Genomic DNA, 9,624 nt, shown 5'->3' with positions numbered 1-9,624 from the left:
TGTCAATTCTTGGTTCTGCAAAGTATGGAGATAGATTTCTTGATTCTGCACAGCAGACTATTGCTAGAGGGGCTATGGTTTATGTGAACCTTGACTGGACAGCAGCAGTGCCCCACCCAGACGATCGGGTAAAGTATGCGTTGAGGACCCATAGTAATGATCAGCGTGGGCCTCAGTGTGACATGCTAATGCCAATTGGGAAGCATGCAGAAGTATGCAGTGGAGCCCAACCTACTCTTGGGTATGCGGAGCATGCGGAATCAGTGCTTCAAGTTTCTGCTATTGGAAGTGCCTCAGTTGAAACAGCAGAAATAAAGTCTAGTTCTGTACAAGATGTCAACCCTGCAGCAGAACCTAGAATTGAATTTGGCAAAAAAAAAAATTCTTAAGTTGGAATGCACAGATGTTGTTGCCTATGCTAAAGGTTTGCCGGTTTGCTCTATTATTGAGGTGAACTCAAGGGTTAAAGTTTTGACAATAGATCAGGCACATCAATTTTCTACAGCACCAAAAGGAGAACCGCTGGAAGCTCCCATACGACATGTCGAAGACTACACTAATATAATTGTCCTGATGCACTTTGACAGTGGTGTTGTCAGAAGAGCTGCATCAACAACAGTTTTTCTGGGGATGGTCAAGACCAGCACCCTCCCCAGGTTCTGTGGGTTGTTATTAGATCAAATGATGGCCTGAAAAATGAAATTGCAAAGGCAGTTGAATCTGTTTACAACCAGTTATCAGACCCAAAGGGGAAGGAACCAGCCGAAAACTTATTGTGGCCCAAAAATCAACGGTCTGATGAGACGGACTGTCATGGATCTCTTATAGTTTCTCCTCACACGAAGAATCTGTGTCCTGGCTTTTCTCTCAGCAACCATCATGAAGCACATAGCCGTTGGGGACAACACAAGGAGTCTGCCCGGGTGACTAAACGCAGTGACGAGTATAAGGATGATCACCCGGTTTCTACAGACATGTCACATACTAGTGATGGTGAGCCACCTGGTTTTGGACCCGCCGCATTGCATGGTACAGACATAAGAGAGATTTTTAGTGATGAGGTTCTTGACATGCCTCCGGGTTTTGGTTGACAAGACCATTTCATAATCCAAAAAAAAAAATGTTTTGTTTTTTTTTTCAGATGGAAGCTACGACTCACGGAGCGAACCAGGGGAGGATACGTTTCGGCAGGCATACTCTACCTTCAAGCTCGAGGACAATCTCGTTCTCCAGGAGGGTTGAGATGTTATGGACCATATAATGAGCCGAGTCAGGCTGAGACGCCATGGCTGAGTCAATTACCCTGACTGAGTCAGTTAAGTAGTCATTTACTTTATTTTTTTGTTTTATGCTATATGGGTTTAAATATGCCTCAGGGGTATTTTTGTAATTTTTGCCTATACTCATGTTGGCGTGAACTATTTGTATGGATCGTAAGGTAATGAATGAAGAAGAAATTTTAGTAGGTTAAAAATTAGATTAAACGAGGTCAGGTTCTCCCTCTCACGAGGCCTAAGGTGGAGCTTCTTCGAAAGCTCAAAACCTCACAGTAATCCTTCCTATTCATCGTCTTCCTCCATGTGTTAGATCCGGGCATATCATGTGGTATCAGAGCTAGCGCTACATCATGACTTCGAATCCCTGAGGGGGCAACTGCGGAAGGGGCGACCAAAGTGTGCTTCCCGCACCAATGGGCTATCGCTATATGCGAAAGGGATGACATGCGTGTGTTCCCGCACCATGGGCCGTCGCTAGAGTAGGCCATCGCAAGTGGGCAGTCATCGACGTCGGCTCTTGCAAAAGTGGGTGTGATGTTATGGTCCTGGGTTATGTACCTATGTCTTCCGCTCCTAATAGGCCGGTCTTTTGGGTAGTATTGGCTAGGTGCATAACACACTCACCACTTCTAGATATAAAATTGTTGAATTTATAGAAAAGAGAAATACTTCATTGACTTCATTAACTTTTTATAATCAGAGTACATGAACCTCTATTTATAATAGAGGAAGGTAGTAAAGTCCAATTACAATAAAACTACCTTTGTCCCAATTACACCCAGACTGCAAGCATAATTAAATAACTCAATATAGATAAAAGACAAAAATAACACAAACTAGAACTCTTCTAGGACGTGACCATAAGATATAGATGCCTTTGTGAGTCCTTCATCTTCCAACTTATGTGATAAGGATGCCAGCTCGTGGTAATGATGGTGGGTCCTACTTCTTATGTGTTTGGGCCCATCTTGTGGGCCTTCCTTGGTCGTGTGACCCATCTTATAATACTCTTAGATATGTGGGTCTTCCTTAGTCGTGTAGGTTTGGGCCTATCTTCTAACAGTCCCCCTCAAGTTTGGGGTGAGAGAACATCATGAACTCCCAGCTTGTTGCAAATGATGCATAGAATCTTTTTGTATAAGATGGCACATCTTCCAACACTGCTTCTCACACTGTTGGTTCCTTCCATGAAACCCTGCTGGCATAATATAAGTGAGACTAAAAATCACTTCTAGCCGGTAAGACATACTCCAATCCTAATGCTGGATGTAGAGCAGACTCCATCTTCTGTAGGTAGTGTGTCTATCGGCATTACTCTGAAGTGTCCACCACTGTGCCCCTCCATAGAACGAGTCTCAAGTGGTAGGAGTAATAAAAGCCATTACACAGAGGGGGGGTGTTAGGGTCCTAGGTTAAATACCTATGTCTTTCGCTCCTAACAGGCCGGTCTTTTGGGTAGTATTGGCTAGGTGCTTAACATTTGGTATCAGAGCTAGCGCTGCATCCCGACTTCGAATCCCAGCGCCCCCAAAAATGGATGCGGGTGGTCACGCACCTGGACTGACCCGGGTTCGACCCGACTCCGGTTGCTTTGTTGTGGTAGCCTCCGCGGTCGTTGGCTCGGGGAAGGGCGAGGTACTGTTATGGTCCTGGGGTTAAGTACCTATGTCTTTCGCTCCTAACAGGCCGGTCTTTTGGGTTGTATTGGCTTGGTGCTTAACATTTGGTATCAGAGCTAGCGCTGCGTCCCAACTTCGAATCTCGGCGCCCCCAAAAATGGATGCGGGTGGTCACGCGCCTAGACTGACCAGGGTTCGACCCGGCTCCGGTTGCTCTGTTGTGGTAGCTTCCGCGGTCGTCGGCTCGGGGAAGAGCGGGGTACTGTTAGGGTCCTGGGTTAAGTACCTATGTCTTCCACTCCTAACAGGCTGGTCTTTTGGGTAGTGTTGGCTAGGTGCTTAACAGGGGGGGTGGAGTAGTGGGTTTATTTATAATGGTGTCCCAATCCAGACATCGATTCTCATGGTATCCCAACCATGATAGTTTTTAGAGTTATATTTATCATAGTGTCCCAATCCGGGCACCGACTCATATGGTGTTCCAATCATGATATTTTTAAGAGTCAAATAAATTATGGTATGAGAAAGGATACTGAGGCCACTTCTTCTTCAATAATAATGTCTCATCCAAAGAGACATAATAGTTGCAACTATAATGTAACACGACCATCTTCCAACACATATAACACGAACAAAAATAATAAACCTCCTAGAAGGACCCATGAAATAATCATCATCTGATATAAATATTTTTTCTTAGATGCATAAGCTTCATCTTTTGTGCTCCCTCTTTCTTGAATATTTTGGTCACATAAACTTATCCACAACATATGGAATAAAATACATCATTCTTATACTTCTACTTCTACCCCTCAAGCTGGGAGGTAATGGCAGTGATCCCGACTTGAACCAAATATCATAGATGCAGCAATAAGCTGTTAGGTTCTTCTCGAGCCATGGATCGAGTCACCCTTCTTTCCTCTCTTCCCTCCATATCGAATCTTGACGCTAGAAGAGGATTCTTGTTTCTTGAACGTGGAATGATGGAAATAGGAATGGAATGATTGAGCTTTGAAGGAAGCTCGACCTGGACCTCAGAGGGAGAATTCGACCTAGACCTCTGAGGCAGAATCTGACCTGTTTAAATCTAATTTTCTCAATACCTACTTTCCTTCACCTTGACGTCCCCATAAATAGGGTTGAGGACGGAAATAAAAATTATACCCATGGATCAATTGGTTCATGCCATATTACATCTAAACCAAACCAAACCAAATGGAATTACATTAAAAGTAAATTGACATAATTTAATTCCTATGCATGTGGATAACTCGTGATACTATGGAGTCCATAACATCAGCCCCCTCCATGAGAAAGAGCTGGTCCTCGAGCTCTCGAAAAGTGGCTAATGGCTCCCACGTCGTGTCACTAGGATCAGCATCAGCTCATTGCACTAGGTTCTCCCAATCACCCTGAATGCGAAAAGCCTGTAACACCTGTGCTGGAGTAGAAAGGACACATCCCTCATGTAGTGGGGGCAGAGCTGTGTGTAGCAAGGGAGAGTCACCTAGGAAGGCCTTCAGTTGGGAGACGTGAAACACATTATGAATCTAGGCCTCAGGCGGAAGCTGCAAGCGGTAGGAAACTGTACCAATGCGGTCCATTACTTGAAAGGGACCATAATACTTCAGAGAGAGATTGTGGCGTTTGGAGGCTGTCAGTGATAGCTACCTATAGTGTTGGAGATGCAGCCATACATAATCTCCTGGAGAAAAGAAGACTTCTCGGTGCTTCTTGTCATAATAAAACTTCATAGTATTATGGGCCTCCTGGAGATGAGTGCACACCTCAGTGAGCAATGTGTCTCTTTCTACTAAAGCTTGGTCCAAAGTGGTGACCTTGGAGGCACCTGGTTCATATGATAAAAAGTTTGGCGGGTCTCTACCATATACTACCTTGAATGGGGTAGTTCCGAGTGCGCTGTGGTAGGAGGTGTTGTAACAGAATTCAGCCCATGTGAGCCACTTAACCCACCGTTTAGGTGAGTCCCCCACGAAAAAATGAAGATACATCTCAATTGTTCGATTGATGACCTCTGTCTGACCATCAGTCTGCGGATGGTAGGCGGAAGAGAATGCTAACGTTGTGCCCTGCAGCTTGAATAGTTCTTTCCAGAATGAACTGGATGGCATCTCTGTCACTGGTAATGGAAGTAGGCATCCCATGTAACCAGACAATATTATTGATAAAGAGCTGAGCTACGTGAGCTGCAGTGTAAGGATGCGCCAGAGGTACGAAATGGCCATACTTGGAGAAACAATCAACCACTACAAAGATAACGGATTTGCCAGATGATGAGGGAAAGCCATCTATGAAGTCCATGGAAATATCTTACCAAACTTGTGACGGCAGCTGAAGTGGTTGGAGCAACTCTGCTGGACTTAATGATTCAGCTTTATTCCGTTGACATATCTGACAAGCCGCCACATAATCGGCTATACTGCACTTCATACCCCTCCAATAAAATTCCCGACTTATCCAAAAATATGTTTTTTGTCGGCCCTCATGTGTACTATCATGGAATGAGGCTAAAATATTGTGAATAAGTAGGGACGTGTGGTGTAGAAAGATCCGGTTTTTGAAGAGGACCAGACTATCCTGAACCGTCCAATGTTTTTCCGATCTCCCCTGCTGGATCTCATGATATAAAGCAATAATATCCGGGTATTGTTGTGTCTCCTCCCGAATAGAATCCAACAAGAGAGGTCTGGGTTGACTGATGGCATGTAATTGCGGCTCTAGAATGTCCCGGCGAGATAAAGCATCAGCCCCCACATTAAAACTCCCAGGTTTATACTCCATGGTAAAGTCAAACCCTATAAGTTTACTTAACCAGTGTTGCTGCGTATTATGGACTCTATAGCATCACGAGTTACCAACAGGCGTAGGAATTAATGAATGTGTTTTTCAATTTCCATGTAATTGTTTCTTGGTTTGGTTTTGTCCTTGGTTTGGGTTGGTTTATCATTTATTGGTTTGAACCATTGACCCAAGAGGTCTTTAGGGTTTTGGACGTCCTCCACCCTATTTAAGGGGACGACTAGGGTAATGAGAATTATCAATTGAATTCACTTTAGTTAACGTAATTTAGATAAACAGGTCAAGAGCTCCTTCAAGCTCTCTTCCGTTTTTCCCCCAATTCTCCTTTCCGGAATTCAATTCCCTTCAACCCCTCATTCCATCTAGACGTCAAGCAAGGTAATGGAAGGAAGAGAAGAGAGGAGGGTGACAAGATCCATGGCTCATGAGGATCTTAACAACGTGGTATCAGACAGGTCCACCCTCAGTGATTCCTCTTCTCCAGAGGACATACGTCAAGTCCTTTTAGAACTTCAACAACGATCTACTCTTCAAGGTACTGAAATTTCTCACATCAATACTACCTTACAAACACTGGAATCATCTCTACAAACCATCCTCCGACAACTTGCTGCACTTCAAACACCAACGCCACCACTAGGAACCAATTTTCAACCACAACTAGTTCCCCACCAACAATTCACGCCACCACCAAATCCACCCCTGCACCAACCAATGGGTTCAATGACCACCCACGCACAAGGACCATCAACGGTTCCCAGGTACTTTAAACTTAACTTTCCTACATATGATGGCTCTAAAGATCCTTTACTGTGGTTCACGAAATGTGAACAATTCTTCTATCATCAACAAACGGTGGAAATGGACAAGGTTACTTTGGCCGTCTACCACATGCTCGATGAAGCGCTCATGTGGTTCCATCACTACCGAAATGTCCATTCCATTCAGGATTGGCTGAACTTTAAACATGCTTGCCTGTTGAGGTTCGGACCTCCAGCTAGCAGCAACCCAGTGGGGGAATTGATCAACTACAAACAGACCAGCACCGTAGAAGTTTACCAAAAAATGTTCCAAGAAAGGTTGGCCAGAGCTAGTGAATTTGTTCCTCCTCACCTACATGTTAAGATTTTTAATGCTGGATTGATAGAGGCAGTCAGATTGGAAGTGGAATTACTTGGTCCAACAAATTTGGAGTCAGCAATGAATTATGCCAGAGCTGTGGAACACAAATAGAGAGTTCTAAAAGAGTCTTTACAAAGAAAACCAATTTGGCAAAACAGAATACAGGGTACTGCATTTGGTCCACGTTTTGGGTCCTCTGCCCCTAACCGAGTAGATCAGGCTACTAGTGTGCCTCCACACTCTATGCCACGTAAATTTTTGACTAAACAGGAAATGGACGCTCGAAAGGCAAAGGGCCTATGTTTTAATTGTGATGAACAATTCCTGCCCGGACAGACCTGTAAACGTTTATTCAGTAATGAATTGTTGGAAGAAGATTCAGAAGAGCTTCTTGAAAATGAAATTGTTGAAGAGGTACACAGGAAGCAGAGCTCTCCCTCCATGCCATGCATGGCCTTCATTGTCCGATTACATGGAATTCCCTCATCCATTATCAGTGACAGGGATGCCATTTTTACCAGTCTCTTTTGGAAGGAATTATTCAAATTACAGGGCACCCAATTGGCATTTTCGTCTGCCTATCATCCACAAACGGACGGCCAAACTGAGGTTGTCAATCGCACGATTGAAATGTATCTTCGTTGTTTTGTGGGGGACGCACCTAGAAGATGGGTGAAATGGCTTTCATGGGCAGAATTTTGCTATAACACATCTTACCACACAACACTGGGTACTACTCCTTTCAGGGTAGTTTATGGCAGAGATCCACCTCGTTTGTTACCATATGAACCGGGGGCATCCAAAGTCGTCACTTTGGACCAAGCATTAGCTGAACGAGACGCTATGCTCACTGAGGTACGTACACATCTGCAGGAGGCCCAACACTCTATGAAACGCTTTTATGATAAGAAGCATCGGGAGGCATCTTATTGCCCTGGAGACTATGTGTGATTAAAGCTTCAACACTACCGCCAGTTGACCCTGACTGCAGCCAAGTGCCATAAGCTGTCTCCAAAATATTATGGTCCATTTCCGATATTGGACCAAATTGGGCCCGTGGCATACCGCTTGCAACTACCACCGGAAGCAAAGATCCACAATGTATTTCACGTCTCCCAATTGAAGCCCTTCCAAGGTGACTCGCCCCTACTGCACACTCCACTGCCGCCACTACATGAGGGCAGAGTCCTTTCTATTCTGGCTTAGGTAATACAAGCACGCCACATTCAAGGGGATTGGGAAATTCTAGTCCAATGGGCAAATGCCGATCCCAGTGACACCACATGGGAGCCGTTATCAGCATTTCGACTTTTATATCCTTCCTTCGAGCTTGAGGACAAACTCTTTCTCCAGGAGGGGGGGTGATATTATGGACTCTATAGCATCACGAGTTACCAACAGGCATAGGAATTAATGAATGTGTTTTTCAATTTCCATGTAATTGTTTCTTGGTTTGGTTTTGTCTTTGGTTTGGGTTGGTTTAGCATTTATTGGTTTGAACCATTGACCCAAGAGGTCTTTAGGGTTTTGGACGTCCTCCACCCTATTTAAGGGGACGGCTAGGGTAATGAGAATTATCAATTGAGTTCACTTTAGTTAACGTAATTTAGATAAACAGGTCAAGAGCTCCTTCAAGCTCTCTTCCGCTTTTCCCCCAATTCTCCTTTCCAAAATTCAATTCCCTTCAACCCCTCATTCCTTCTCAACGTCAAGCAAGGTAATGGAAGGAAGAGAAGAGAGGAGGGTGACAAGATCCATGGCTCGTGAGGATCTTAACACTGCGGTGAGGTAGTGAGGTCCTGCTCAAGCAGATACTTGAGGCTGCAATGATCGGTGCGAATCAGAAACGGTCACCCCCATAGATAAGGCCACCAATGTTGTATTGCTTTAGTTAACCCGATCAGTTCCCTCTCATAAGTTGCTAGCTTGTGGTGGTGTTGGCCAAGTTGGCGGCTAAAATAAGTGATCGGGTGTCCTTGTTGGTGTAACTCTGCACCAATACCGCCCCTCGAAGCATCACATTCCACCACAAATGACTCATCAAAATTTGGTAGCTACAAAATCGGTGCGGATGATAAGGCCTCTTTCAACTGCTGAAAGGAATGACTCACTGTCTTGGACCAGGTAAAAGCATTTTTCTTGAGTAGGTTATTTAGCGGTTCTGCAATCTGGCCATGGCTGCGAATAAATTTCCTGTAGTACCTAGCTAGGCCCACAAATCCCCTTAAGGCTGTAATGGAGGTGGGAGGAGGCCAATCTATGACGGCCTAAATCTTACTCTAGTCTACCTTCGCCCCAACTATTGAAATAATGTGGCCCAAGTATGCCACTTTGGAGGTACCCATAGAACATTTGGACTAATTTAAAACCAATTGATGTGAGCGGAGAAGAGTAAATACCTGGTGAAAGTGTTGAAGATGCTCTTCCCAACTGTTGCTATATGCCAAAATATCATCAAAAAATACCAAAAATTATTTCCCTCAAGAGAGAGGAAAATACCTCATTTATGAGGGCAAGGAATGTGGAAGGCGCATTTGAGAGACCAAATGGCATCACGAGGAACTCGAAATGCCCGTGGTGCATACGGAACGCAGTTTTGTCCACATCTGATGGATGAACGCGGATATGATGATAGCCAAACTTCAAATCTAGCTTCGTAAATATAGTAGCACCATGTAACTTGTTAGGATCCTCACGAGCCATGGATCTTGTCACCCTCCTCTCTTCTCTTCCTTCCATTACCTTGCTTGACGTTGAGATGGAATGAGGGGTTGAAGGGAATTGAA

This window comes from Aristolochia californica, unplaced genomic scaffold, assembly GCF_029961685.1.
Source record: "Aristolochia californica isolate CCGP_79_NKW_82.1479 unplaced genomic scaffold, dmAriCali1.0.hap1 SCAF_13, whole genome shotgun sequence".
In the NCBI taxonomy this organism is placed as follows: Eukaryota; Viridiplantae; Streptophyta; class Magnoliopsida; order Piperales; family Aristolochiaceae; genus Aristolochia; species Aristolochia californica.
Note: the sequence above shows the minus strand (reverse complement) of the source record.